The sequence below is a fragment of the Microplitis demolitor genome, chromosome 3 (genome assembly GCF_026212275.2).
Source record: "Microplitis demolitor isolate Queensland-Clemson2020A chromosome 3, iyMicDemo2.1a, whole genome shotgun sequence".
NCBI lineage: Eukaryota > Metazoa > Arthropoda > Insecta > Hymenoptera > Braconidae > Microplitis > Microplitis demolitor.
In genome coordinates, this window is record NC_068547.1 from 10,128,788 (window position 1) to 10,142,547 (window position 13,760).

General features: G+C 29.0%; 2 protein-coding genes across 4 annotated transcripts in view; one reads left to right on the forward strand and one right to left on the reverse strand.

Moving 5' to 3' along the window:
- LOC103573709 (dual specificity calcium/calmodulin-dependent 3',5'-cyclic nucleotide phosphodiesterase 1) overlaps positions 1 to 13,760 on the reverse strand; it is a 139,295-nt gene that overhangs the window by 115,116 nt on the left and 10,419 nt on the right. For 2 of the 3 annotated variants that reach the window (XM_053737319.1, XM_014440558.1), the window contains exon 2: positions 5,822 to 6,084. The exons of the other annotated variant lie outside the window; for it this stretch is intronic. The gene's annotated coding sequence lies outside the window, so the exon portion shown is untranslated. The remainder of the gene's footprint in view (positions 1 to 5,821; positions 6,085 to 13,760) is intronic. 3 annotated transcript variants of the gene reach the window in all.
- LOC103568949 (uncharacterized) overlaps positions 1 to 13,760 on the forward strand; it is a 224,059-nt gene that overhangs the window by 2,057 nt on the left and 208,242 nt on the right. The gene's annotated exons all lie outside the window — the stretch shown is intronic.

The window sequence follows — 13,760 nt, forward strand, 5'->3', positions numbered from 1 at the left end:
GCAACATGACTGTCTCCTGTTGCAGCCACAGGAATTTTTTTTTCGTGCGTAAAACTTTTTTTAATAATTGTTATTACTTTCTATTTATTGATATTTACTATCGGATGTATATAATTATTTCTATGTATTTATCATTTTTCCTTTAATTTCCCCCTAAAAAAATTTCAAATTTTCAAAAATTTGGGAAGTTATTGCTTTCACCCCAATTTTCCAAAATCGAGTTTTCATCAAATGTCGAAGTTTGAAGGTCCTAGGCTACTATTCTGACATTTTCAGAGAGATGTGTATGTATTTGTGTAGATAGTTTGTGTGTGTGTGAGGATGTGGATGTAATTTATTCATATCTTTCTAATGAATCAACTGATCCAGATGGTTCCTGCGGCATTCGACAGAATGTATTTTCGGAATACAAAAAAAAAAGTATTTTTTTATTAATATTTCGAAAACTGTTGGATCGATCAATTACCAAATCTATTCAACCCTTTTACTTGATATAATAATAGCTTTCGATTGCCACCAATAACGTCTCAATTAGGTGATCCGTTCGAGGAATACTATTAATGGAATGGTGAACAAAAGTCCTTCCTTTTCGTTTCGCTTGAATATTTTTGAAACAATTGAATTGATTTTGTGGTCTAAAGAATTTCAGAGAAGTTTTTTTTTTCTCATAAACTCAAAAATTGCAAAATTGATATATTTGAAACACGTTTTAGCGTTATAGGCTGAAAAACTGCGTCCAATGCCGCTTCAAACATTAAAAATCGTTGATTAGTTCAAAAAATATCGGCGACAAATAATTTAAAAAATAACAATTTACTTCATTTTTTTTTTCGGAAAACGCATAATCTAATTCATCCTATGGTCCGAAACTTGTGACGGCCCCTTGCTTTATAGTCTTTGATGATCACTTCATAATTTATTGCAATCGGCTCGTTGGTTTAAATAATATCATCAATAAAGTTTTGAAAAATCACGATTTTTGACATTTTTTTCATATGTTGTGTCCATTTACTTGCTGGTTTCAATCGAAGTTCATGTAACTCTTTATTTTGATCATTTCTATTGATTTCTGTCGAAAACATCGAATTTATCAAGCGTAATCGTTACCAAAGCATTAAAAAATGATAATTATAGACTATTTTCAATTTCTCAAATTTACAAACATATTGTTAGTTAAATTTTTGTGTAGAGAAGGGTTGAAAGCAGCAAAATTTTGAATTTTTTATATTTTACTAGTGTATGGAAATAATTTGATGGTGAAACTAATCTAAAAATTTTAAGTTACTGCGAGATAAATGAATATTCTATAGAATTATTTTATTTGGCCGTCTCATTTTAAAAAAAAAAGTATACTCAGATAGTTAATGTCTCACTTAATATCTTGGCGTGATGTCAAGGGGCGGACTAAAGTTTGGTTTGTAATATTTTAAAAATACAACACAGTAAAGAGAGGCTTTTGTACTCAAATATTCGATTATAAAATTCAATTTCACGTGTTTAATATGATGAAAATTTTTTTTTTTTTAAGACTACACTAGAATTACATTGATTCATGATAAATTTACACATCATAGGATTTTTTATTTGTTTATAATTTTTTAGTAGAATTCATAGAAATCTGGCTATTTCATTTGTCCTCGTGGTGGATTTTTCCTAAAATTTGGTCATCGTCTTTCATAATTAGTCGAGTACTTTCCAAAAATACTATTGGTTCAAAAGTTTATAAATGTATATATATGTAGGCGAGGGTCGGGCAAACCCGGCTGTTTTCGAGCTTAAGGAGCTTGAAAATCTTTATGAAAGATAATTTCTGAGAAATAAAATTATCCATACAAAAAATCTCATGACATTTTATAAGTCTGACAGTTTCGCCGAAAAAGTAAAAAAATCTTCAAATTGATTATAAGATTTTCAATTTGACTTCAAGCTTAAATAACTTTTGAACTGAGGAATTTATCAAAAAATGATAAGAGATATTTTTTGTAGAGCATTTAATTCCCTACAGCTATCGGTCAGCAGATTTTTTTTACGACGCATCACTAGCTAGTTATAAAAATCAGAAGACGCAAAAAAAAATTGTTTCCATGTTATTCATATGGTAAACAAAAAGTGCGATGCGGAACCTCTTGATATTAATATTAAAAAATCGAATTTTCACAGGCATATTTTATATCTGAATGAAACTTTTAAACCTGTTTCCGAAAAAAAAAAAATTCCAATTTTTTTGAAATACCCTAATATAGATATAATAAGTACTTGTACACAGAAAAACAAATTTCTCGACTAAAGGTAAATATTCTTGATTCAAGAAAATTTTTTTGGACACCTAAACTTTCTCAGATAAAGTAGAAATTTTCTCCAACCAAGACGAATTTTTTTTAACCAATACAAATTCTCTTGGCTCAAAAAAATCTTGACTTGGTCCCCGAAAACGTTTGTCTTCAAAAATGTTTTCTTAACTCAAGATAACTTTTTTTTTCTGTGTACGCACCATACTATGGAAAGATATTCACTAGACAATACAATATATTTTTAGTCTGTTTGTGTGATTTTAAATCATATGGGTGACTCGGTCAAATCAACGTGTTCGTATAATTCAATTTGATAATTGTGAAAAAGAGGTATATCAATTCATCAGTTCGCATTTTTAAATTATATTCGCTGCATATGTATAAACTATAAACATTGACAGTGAGAGTTATTAATTATTAATTAAAAGACAATATACAATCCTTGGTAGGAAGGCACGATTGAACGAGGCTCGGACCAGGCTCTGGTCAGTCGTCATACCAGAATTCCCATCGTTGGTCAAGCCTTGGATGATGTCCATGTTTCAAGCCTTAGGAAACAAAATATCAAGTCTCGATCAAACTTCGAAGAGCAAAAAATCTGAGGCTGACCCAATACTCGATCTAAAATATTGTTATTTAAGTTAATAAATATAATTAAAAAATCTGTCTATCGGTTGACCTTGCGGACCACCCCCAAAACTTCCCGCTAGTTTCAAGCTCCTTGAGCTCGAAAACATTGTTGTGAATACATTTTTGAGTTCTTCGAGCTCGAAAATACTTTTGTATGCCATTGTTTTAAAAAAATATCCTTTTTCAGCATTTCTTCCTCTTACGATATCTCTCGAAGAAATTAACCGATTTCTATAGTTGGAGGCAGCAATCGACGGGTTTTAAAAAATTCTAGAGCTGATTAGACTTTGGAGTTGATCGGATGAGTCACTTCGAAGATAATCGAAAAAAAAACCGTTTTTTACCATTTCTTTCTTCCGCTGATACATACCATGTTGCTAATTTTAATATTCAATAAGAATTTAACCTAAGCTGAGGCATTGGCCAATGATCAGCTGCCAAGGCTCGGCTTCACAAAAATTAAACTATCGGGCCCAGCCTCGGTTGAGTTTAGGCCAATAGTGCTTCCTCGGCTCAGATTAACATTGTGAGACTATTGGGCAAAACCTCAGCTGATTCTTGAGCCAATGGTCAGTGGCCAAGGCTCGATTTAAGAATAATCAAAACAGGGCCAGGCCCTGGCCAAGGCTCGGGTCAATGTTCACTACCCGAGGCTCGGCTTAATTTAATCAAACCATTGGACCAAGCCTCGGTCTAGACTTGGGCCAATGGTCAGCTGCCAAGACTTGGCAAATGACAATAGGGCCAAGGCTCGGCTTATAGTCAGCCTTGGCGATTTCTACCTGAGTACCTAAAAACGTTGTTAGAAATTTAAAATCTGGAAATTCGGATCACATTTCCGATCCTCAAATTATGTAAAATAATGTGAACATAAATGTGTGATTTACAAAAATTACAATTTATTTTAAATTAAATTTTTACAAATTTATTTCCATGTTTGAAAGATGAATATTTTTTTCCTATGTATAAATTAAAAATTCATGAATTGAAGTTTCTAGTTAAATATTCGAAGAAGATTTTGGCAATAGAATTATGAAATATTTCTTATGGCTTGCAAAATTTTTTCAATAGCATAAAGTGAGAATAAAATGGTGACGATTAATAGATGGTTACCTTCCAAGACCTTTGTGTTCCAGAAGATTCATTGTTCTGGTTGGCCTTTTCTGTATGGTAGCCAATTCTACATGTGGACCATTGAATAAATCCTCTCGAATATCACGGTCATACGCAAGAGACTTAAAGTCGTAGTTTTTCGTTGATGTTAAAAAAAAAAAAGCATGAGTTTCACATTCTATTTTCATTCCGAGATTTCTATTTGTTACGAAATATGTGGGACGTGTATAAAAATTTTTTTTCGAACAAAGTCTACAGCTATTGATCAATACGTAGTAAAAAAAAAATTTCATTTTTCAAGCTTTCCTAATGACATGCCAAGATTAAAGATTTCGGCTTGATTTTTAATAGAGTCACAATAATATACACGTTACGAAGAATTGAGAAAACTTTATTTTTTAACTTCCCGCTAGGAAAATTGAAAATTTTCAAATATTCAGTAAGTTATTGTTTTTACTCCGATTTTCGAAAATCGAGTTTTCATCAAATGTTGATGTTTTGATGTCCTAGAAAGCTATTCTGACCATTTTTAGAATAACGTTTGAGTGACTGTATGTATGTGTGTGTAGATATGTATAAGTGTACTCTCTTAAAATGAATTAGTGAAAAGTTATGCAAATCAGTGAATATTCACTGCAGATCAGTCCCAAGTATATCACTGATTGAATTAGTGATATACTTGGGACTATTCGTGCAGTGAATATTCACTGATTAGGCTACTTTTCACTGATTCATTTTAAGAAAGTCAGCTTGCTATAACCTTTTAACTTATAAACTGATCAAAATGGTTGTTAAGACAGTCGAAAGAGCTTATAGGCCGTCAACTTTTCTGAAAATTTCGGATCAATTGATCAATTAGACTTAGATATAGAAGAAATTCAAAAAAAAAAATATTTTCCTTTAATCTTTCTAGAATTTTAAAAAATGACTAGATTCATTAATTTCAAAATTCAATTAACTTTAAACCTTAAAAAATGCGTCGATTGCTACCTCAACCATCTCAATCAGTTTATTCGTTAAAAAGATATCATGGGAGAAAGGAATGCTAAAAAACGGGATTTTCCAAACATCTTCGAAATGGCTGAACTGATAACTTTCAAATTTTAATTAGCTTTAAAATTCAATGAAATGCGTCAATTGCCACATTGAATATCAAAATTGGTTGATGAGTTTAAAAGATATCGGCGTCGAAGAGTTCAAAAATGAGTATTTTATGTTATTTTTTCCAGATAACTCGTAATAGTGCAAGATCCGAAGAGAGATCGACCTTCACTGATCTGTTAACCAGATAAAACGTATGTTTTATCAAATATTATCCATAAAAAAAAAAATCGCGATTGTATTGCCTATTGAAATATGGTCAAGGCTATTTTAAATTAAAGAAACTATAATTAAAATTTTTGTTTCACTCTCTTGTTTATCGAATGAACTTACGAGAAATCAAAATTACATAGCACACGGAATATGCAAACGTTGTATTGCCTACCTTTTTCTGTTCGCGATTGCCGGACAAGTAGGTATAAACAGGTAAAACGGTACAAGTAGTCACACCGATCTATTTCTAATAGAAATATACATTAAAATAAAAATTATTTTATTGCAAACGCGGTCGTATAGTGTTACGTCCAGACAGACAAAACATATGTCTCAGTCCCTTAATTTTGAGTCAAGACACTGAAGTCCTTTACTCGGGTAACTGTGACCACGTTATTTGGTGCCGAGCACGAATATGAAGAAGAGGAGTGTGTATGTTCTGAAAATTAGCATTAAAAAATGTCAGGACTTACTTCTTCTGCTAATTTATTTGACAATTATTCTGAAGTTATACAAGTTGACGATGATCACGATGATCGGTGTTGGCTGGACAAGACATTCGGACATTTCCCGGTTTTCGCTGCAGCTGCTTGGAGGTGAGTAGATTAGAGGTGGGTTACGTTGCTGCGGATGCTTACTGGTTCTCTTGGCTATTTCACTCAGAAACATTCAGCATACTATTCAGTGCAATAGAGAAAGACGCAGCATGCAGTTGCGCGCGACGTATAAGTTCCATCTATAATTTAATTATGAGAAAATCCGGAGTATTTCATTAAAATGTTTATTTGAAAAAAAAAAATAAAAGTACCGATTTATGAAATCAATTTTTTTCATCGTTACAATATCATTTATACATATGATAGACAGCCCATCATTTGCGCAATCTCATGCTTTTTAGATACCTATGATTTTTTACTATAATCGGTCAAGCCGTTTTTAAGTTATAAGAGAACATACTCACAGACAGACAGTCAGATATGCAGAGAGAAAGGCAGACAGACAAAGAAAAATGCAAAATTTACATAATTGAGATCAAGGCGTCCTAAAACGAATATTTGACACAAAATTTGGTAATGAAGCTAAATGTTCAGACCGAGCCGACAGATTATATAGAAGTATAGATTAATATTAAATAATCCCTTATTATCGAAAATGTCATTTGATAATGATAATTGTTATTATTAAAAAAAAAAAAAAAAAAAAAATGAATTATACTATAGAATGTAATTTTTATGTCGGATGTAAATGTGTTCGTGAATTATGTAAAGTGTCGTCGTTTATCATGTGAATCATAAAATTTAGTTCTGACAGTAAAATATGAGCAGTAATGTACTTAATATTTAAAAACTTAAAACTTTTAAATTAAAAAACAAAATTTCAACATTCAAAAAGGCCATTCGGTAGCTGAAATAGAAATGGATTTCATTTTATATTATTATTCATTTTGCTACATGACAATTTACGAATATATTATCCTCTATATATATATATATATACATATATATTCCCACATATGCTGAGAATTTTATACCATAATTCGTTGCTAATGATTATCATCTCATGGTGATACAATCAATATTTTTCTTACGATATCTACTATTCTTATATTATGTTGACAATAAAATATGTTAATAATTAAAACACTCGACGGCAATAGTAATCATCCCGCTTGCTAAATTAGTATATAACAAAAATGATATCTATTATTATATCCCATGACATATATTACAATCACTTGATGATATTTTCCACAATATTGTGGTGGCAGTAGTTGCTATCTCGCAATCATAATCATTGCAAATTATATGGCAAGTATTATGATCTTCGATGAGAATAATTGTCATTATGGACAAAAACTGAAAATTATTCTACAACAACCAGTTTTTTATCAATAGTTTAGTGTATTGAGCTGCTAAAGAGTAGAATTAATTATTTACTTTACATTTTATTATTTCAATGTAAATATTTTACATGAATAGAATATATATGGGTCATTCCACCAAATAAAGTTATTTTTACAGGGTGAGCCTCGTCGATTTGGTTCAAACTTTGTGGAGCCGTTCTATATATTATAAAAAATTCTCTGAAAATTTGAGCTCTCAATAGGACGCTGTTTCAAAGTTATGATTTTTTGGATATTTTAAAAGTTTTTGATTAATTTTTTTGAAGCAGAAAAATTTTTTTCAAAATGAACACATAACAATTGTTTGTGGAAAAAATTCTCAGCTTTCCAATAAAAATGTCCATTTTTTATTTCAAGTTACAAAAGACCCTTTAAAATTCGATTAAAGCAGAAAAAACAATTTTTATGACTTGCGGTGCTTGATACATCTAATTTGATATTTTTTTCTGAAAGCTGAGACTTTTTCCCACAAAATAAGTAATTTCCACAATGTGCATATTTTTTTTTTTCAACAAATTCAATAATTATGTAAATACAAGTCATTGATTTTATAGTTTTATCAAACTGAAATAGTACATTGTATGGCAAGAGATGAAACAAAACTTTATCAGACGAGAGTGAAGTAGGCTGCCTGAGCCGTTGGCAAAAGCTGGCAACAGCTGCAGTCTGAAGTCATGTTTCGTCCCGTGTTACACACTATTTTTTTTCGTGATTACCTGCATTAAAAATTAGTTTCAGTGTCAGCTGTCAGTTAAAGTCAAATTAATTTAGGGCCAATGGTGTGATCAACTATTAGTTTACGCGTAACTTATATGATTTGCAATTTATAATTAAACAATAACTATAAATACTATTTATTATTCACACAAATTTTTATAAAACTTAATTACAATGTCAGAACTGTCATTGATGCAGATACACTCAGAAAAAAGTCAATAGTCATGTTAACTAAAAAGCTTCAACTATTTAAAATTAATTCCTAATACTATTATTGATAGTAATATTAACTATTCATTAATTTCTGAAACATAATAAAATTTATTGATACTACTAAAATTTGATAGTGATTAAAATTTTTTATCGCAACTACTGAAATGTAGTTAAAATTACATAAATTTTAAGTAATTACAGCAACTTTTTTGTTAGTTCAAGTAACTAAAAAATTGTTTCAATGGTAAGTGTTGATTCATAGTTAATATTAAATAATTTTTCTAACTATCGAGTTAATTGCTAAAACTAAAATTTTCTAGTGAAAGCTTTATTGCACTATAACTTTATAGTTAATTTAACTAAACGAATTGGTATTAATGAAACAAAACAATGTAGCATTATGAATTGTTTGATTACAATTATTATAAGTAAACTAATGATTGCTCATAACTATATTAACTATAAAAATGCAAAAAAGAACTACAACTCGGTTGTTGCTTAAATTATTTTACAATGATTCATTTGAACAAAAATTGGCGTTTGCACGAGTTATTTATTTAGTGATTTAATACTTATTTAAATCGTCGGAATTGATACTAATTTTTTTTTCACGGCAGCTGAAAATTTTTTTTTTTTACTACAAATATTAAAAAAAAAAAAGTTTATTTAACGTATTTAAGTTCCTAAAAACTTACTATTTCCTTAAGTACCCCGTTTTGCCCCTCTCTTCTCCATATATTATACTGTGCCAATTTAATATAGTGGAAACCTAAAACATGCAAACCTTCTCAATAAGACAATTTATAGATAAATTGAGAAAAATATAGATAGCCCGAACTGGGAATCGAACCCAGACCATGTCGGTATCGCGCCGAGTGCTCTACCAGTTGAGCTATCCGGCACTATACTATATTCCGTTCAATTTGATCTATAACTTATTGAGCCACACCGTCCATCGTACGGTATTAACACCAATTTAATATAGTGGAAACCTAAAACATGCAAACCTTCTCAATAAGACAATTTATAGATAAATTGAGAAAAACATAGATAGTGAAATTAGACTGTGAAAAACAAAATCGATATTTTTTTTTTTAGTTCCATACGAAAATTTTGTTGTATGTAACAAAACAAAAATTTAGGAACTTTTTTGTAGATGATTTTATTATCCATCAAATAATGTTATCCAATTATTTTTAAGCCTTATAATACAACAGTTACAAGTTTTTAAAATTAATTGTTTGGAAAAAAAATCACAATTTTCGTGAAAAACGGATGAAAATTCTTTTGTGTCGCATTAAACTGGATCGAAAATTGTTGTCTTTGATTATTATATCCGCCGAATGACGGATTTCATCTGTAAAAACAGTGCAGTGAGTATGTACTTATTGTAGTAAAAAATTTTAAGGTCAAAATATTAAAATTGTATCTAAGCGGTACAAAATAAAGTCTTTAACTTCATATTTAATTTAAATCAACAATGAATACTTGTTGATATCTTGTTCAATCTAATTTAACAAAAATCTAATGATTTCTTTAGCTGTGCTTTCTGCAAAAATTATTCGCGAATTAAACTGAATTATTTACTTTATCGAAAATTTTTTGGATCAAAAAAATATTTGTTGAATTGACAAAAAGAACTTAAATTTCTCGGAATAAGTACTATTTTTTTAACGTAAGAATTTTCGTATGCTCCAACTAAGAAAAAAAATTGATTAAACCGAGTGAAAAATTTCTTGGGAGAAAAAATATAAACAGAGAATGAAGGAGTCGTCGGTACTAGACAACGGCAATGGGAATAGTTCGGTGCTCGCCACTAGATAGCGCCTACCTTCTGAGGTGTCCCTGTTAAGAAACTTATTTCAGAAGCATTATATTCTAAACTTGAGGGCGACTCTAGTACCAATACTCCCCTGTTGTACGACTGAGTATCAAATACCTATTTTGATGCTCAACATTTTTGTAATTTTGTATTGTGCATGAATGACTCGATATAATAACTTTACGCGACAACAAGACTAATTTTTTTTCATCCATTTAATTTAATATTACTAGTTGGTTTAAATATTAACTTAGAACAGAATAAAAGTTATAGATACTATGAATATAATCTTCTAATCGTGATAACTAAAATTTTTGTTCACTTGATCACAAATATATAATTTACCTGACTCATACACTAAAGTTGTATCAATTATATGAAAGCAATAACATTAACGAATATTCAATATTACCAATAATTATTACTTTATGTTCAACAATACTTAAATTTTGATGCTTTTCAATAAAATACTTATAGTAAATAAAGCTACTAGAATTAAGTTATGAAAATAATAAAATTTTTATTTCATAAACCTTTTTAAATTAGTTACGTCAACATTTGATATGACTGATTATACTAAAAAATATTTATCTGGACTATTTTCCGATTGATATAATAACTATAATCGATTATTGTAGATATTATGACTAAATAGTTGAAGCGTTATTTTACTAGAATTTTATAGTTAATTTTATTGATTTTTTCTCTCAATGTACAAAAAACTGTTAAGTGCTCATTTTTTACAAAAATTCTTCTGCTTAAAAAAAATTAATGAAAAAGTTGAAAACAAAAATTTTTTAAATATTCAAAAAATCATAACTTTGAAACAGCTCAATTTTAAGGGCTCGAAATTTGTAGAGAATTTTTTTTTTTGAATATATAGAACGGCTCCGCAAAGTTTGAACCGAATCGACGAGGGTTGCCCCATAAAAATATCTTCATTAAGTGGAATGACCCATATACATCACTAATAAACAAAAAGTACACCCCAATTGTTACTTTAGATGGAGATCATTTTTTTTTAATTTATGAAGTACTTCACCCTATTGACTGTTGGAAAAATTAATTATTGACACATGCAAAAATATTTGAAATTCCAAATAAATAACTTTGAAAAACATAATTTTTAAGATTAGAGGTTATTTGAAAATTCGAACTTTGTTTGTACGTTAAATTATAGCGTAGATGACGAACAACCATAAAAAAATGGTAGCTCTCTGATCCATTGAGAGTTCAAGTTTAGAGTACGTACTTTTATAAAAGTAAATAACAAATTGAATGTTTATTTTTTTTTTTTTTGTTGAAAAATATAGGAATTATACTAAAGCATATAATTAAAAAGTTACTGAGTTACTTTTGCGTACGCGATGGTAACTATTCCTCAAAGAACTCGAAAACAGCGGGAAGATTCGGGATATTTCGAATTTCAAAAATTACAGAATAATTCTAGTATATTTTATAAATTTATTATCGATATTTATATTTTATCAGAGAAAAAACTTTAGGTCCAATAATTAGTTTTTTTGACAATAAAATTATTTAATCATACGCTGGTTGAAAACAGTACGAGAGAAGTCAAGCCCTTGAAAGCCGTTTCGATTGGCAACAGAAATATCTAAATAGGTTAAGACCTATTTCAGGAATCAAAATAAATGTCTTATTCGTCCCATACTAGCTGTGCTCTGTTGAATGTTCGTACTAAAATCTTCTTGAATGTGTTAGTATGTTTACAAAAATTTTATTTCTTTCCGTCCATGACAAAATACATAGATATATATTAGGGTGGCCCAAAAAAACCGACTATTTTTGTTTTCGAGTCTTTTATGGAAATTCGTTGGCTTACGAATAAGACATTTAAGAAGCCTTTCCAAAAATCAGCTCGATAAAAAATTTTCAAGAGGTCACACATGAAATTTAAAAATATTCAAAATAAAATTTGGTAAGTTTTGAATAAGCGAAAAAACCTAAAAATCGAATTAAGAAATAAAAAAAGTACGTAAATATCTTATTATTTCTATTTCTCGGGTTATATTTTATTCATTGTAATGCAAATTGATAGTGAAAAAATCGAGAAGCTTTATTATTAATATTCAAGGGTCGCTCGAAAACGTTCAAAAGACAGCACTCGGAAACATTCAAAATTCTTGAGCGAGGTTTAAATATTCGAATTTTGGGCTTAAATTTTTTGCGTCTTCATGATTTCGCAAGTATGAACTATTACTGCCATGAGAAAGAAAAAAATTTGTAATAAAAAATTCAAATTTCGATAATTTTTGACATTTTCAAAATTCGTGAGCGACCTCTTGAAAATTTTTTATCGAGCACCATGATTTTTGGAGAGGCTTCCCAAAACATCGTAAGCTAACAAATTTTCATAAGACTCGAACAAAAAAATAGTTAGTTTTTTTGGGTCCTCCTCAATAATATATATATATATATATATATATATATATATATATATATATATATATAAACACGAAATATAATCTGGCTTGTGGACACGATAGCGACTTCAATCCCAAACGGATGTGAATGAAGCATACTTTTTTTATTTTTGGGTAAATTCTAGGTCGTCAGAAGATGAGCTGAATCGGTCAGTTAGTTCAAAAATTGTGGGTGTTTAAAGTTTTTTAAATTTCAGAAAAATTTTAAAACTGGTTGACCTGTGGCCAGCCCTGAAACTTTTCGCTCTTTTGAAACTCCTTGAGCTCGAAAACATTATTGTTGATGCATTTACAAGCACGGAGAAAAAAATATAGTAATTTTTACTAAAAAATATGGGTAAAAATTACTATATTTAGATTGTAATGTTGAACCGCTATTGAAAATATAGGAAATATTATTAATCACATTAGTATATTTTACTTATCGTGGTTAGTAATTTTTACAATACGGATAAAGGAATATTTACTATACTGCTTAGTAAAATATACATCTCAAATATGAAATAGTATAAAACCTCATTAGTAATAATTGTAAGTCGTTTAGTAATTTTGAAAGTACGAATATTGGAATATTTACTATACTGTTTAGTAAAATATACATCCCAAATATGGAATAGTACAAAACCTGCTTAGGAATAATTGTAAATCGTTTAGTAATATTTAAAGTACGAATATTGGAATATTTACTATACTCTTTAGTAAAATATACATCGCAAATATGGAATAGTACAAAACCTGCTTAGGAATAATTGCAATTAATAATTACAATAAGCTTCCGTAATTTGAAAAGTAAGAATTAAAATTAACTGATTGTAAAAAATAATATATTTATACAAATTATTAATAAATACATAATGCATTTTTTTATCTTAATACATGAATCTTTTCATACTTATAAACAAATATATATATGTGACTATTATAAAGATTTATAAACAATTACATTTTTAAAGTATAATTAATTAATTTGAAATCATTGATTCGAGCATCGTTGACTGTACACTAGTTAACAATTTAGTGTTAACTAGATTTATAACTATTTATCTAATTTAAAAATTATTCATCATAAAAAATTCAGTGAGTCTATAAAGGATAAATAAATGATTCAATTTGCTATTATTGTTATAACAAAACATTTAATTTAAAAAGTTATTGTCATAGTACAATATGTTGTGTATTTGTAGGAAAAGACATTAATTATGATTATATATAATAATATAATAAATATTAAGATGCTGTTAGATTCCAAAGGAGCGTCTATAACCGGCAGTTCCATTTTCACTTTTCTTAATCACAAGCACATGCATATATAT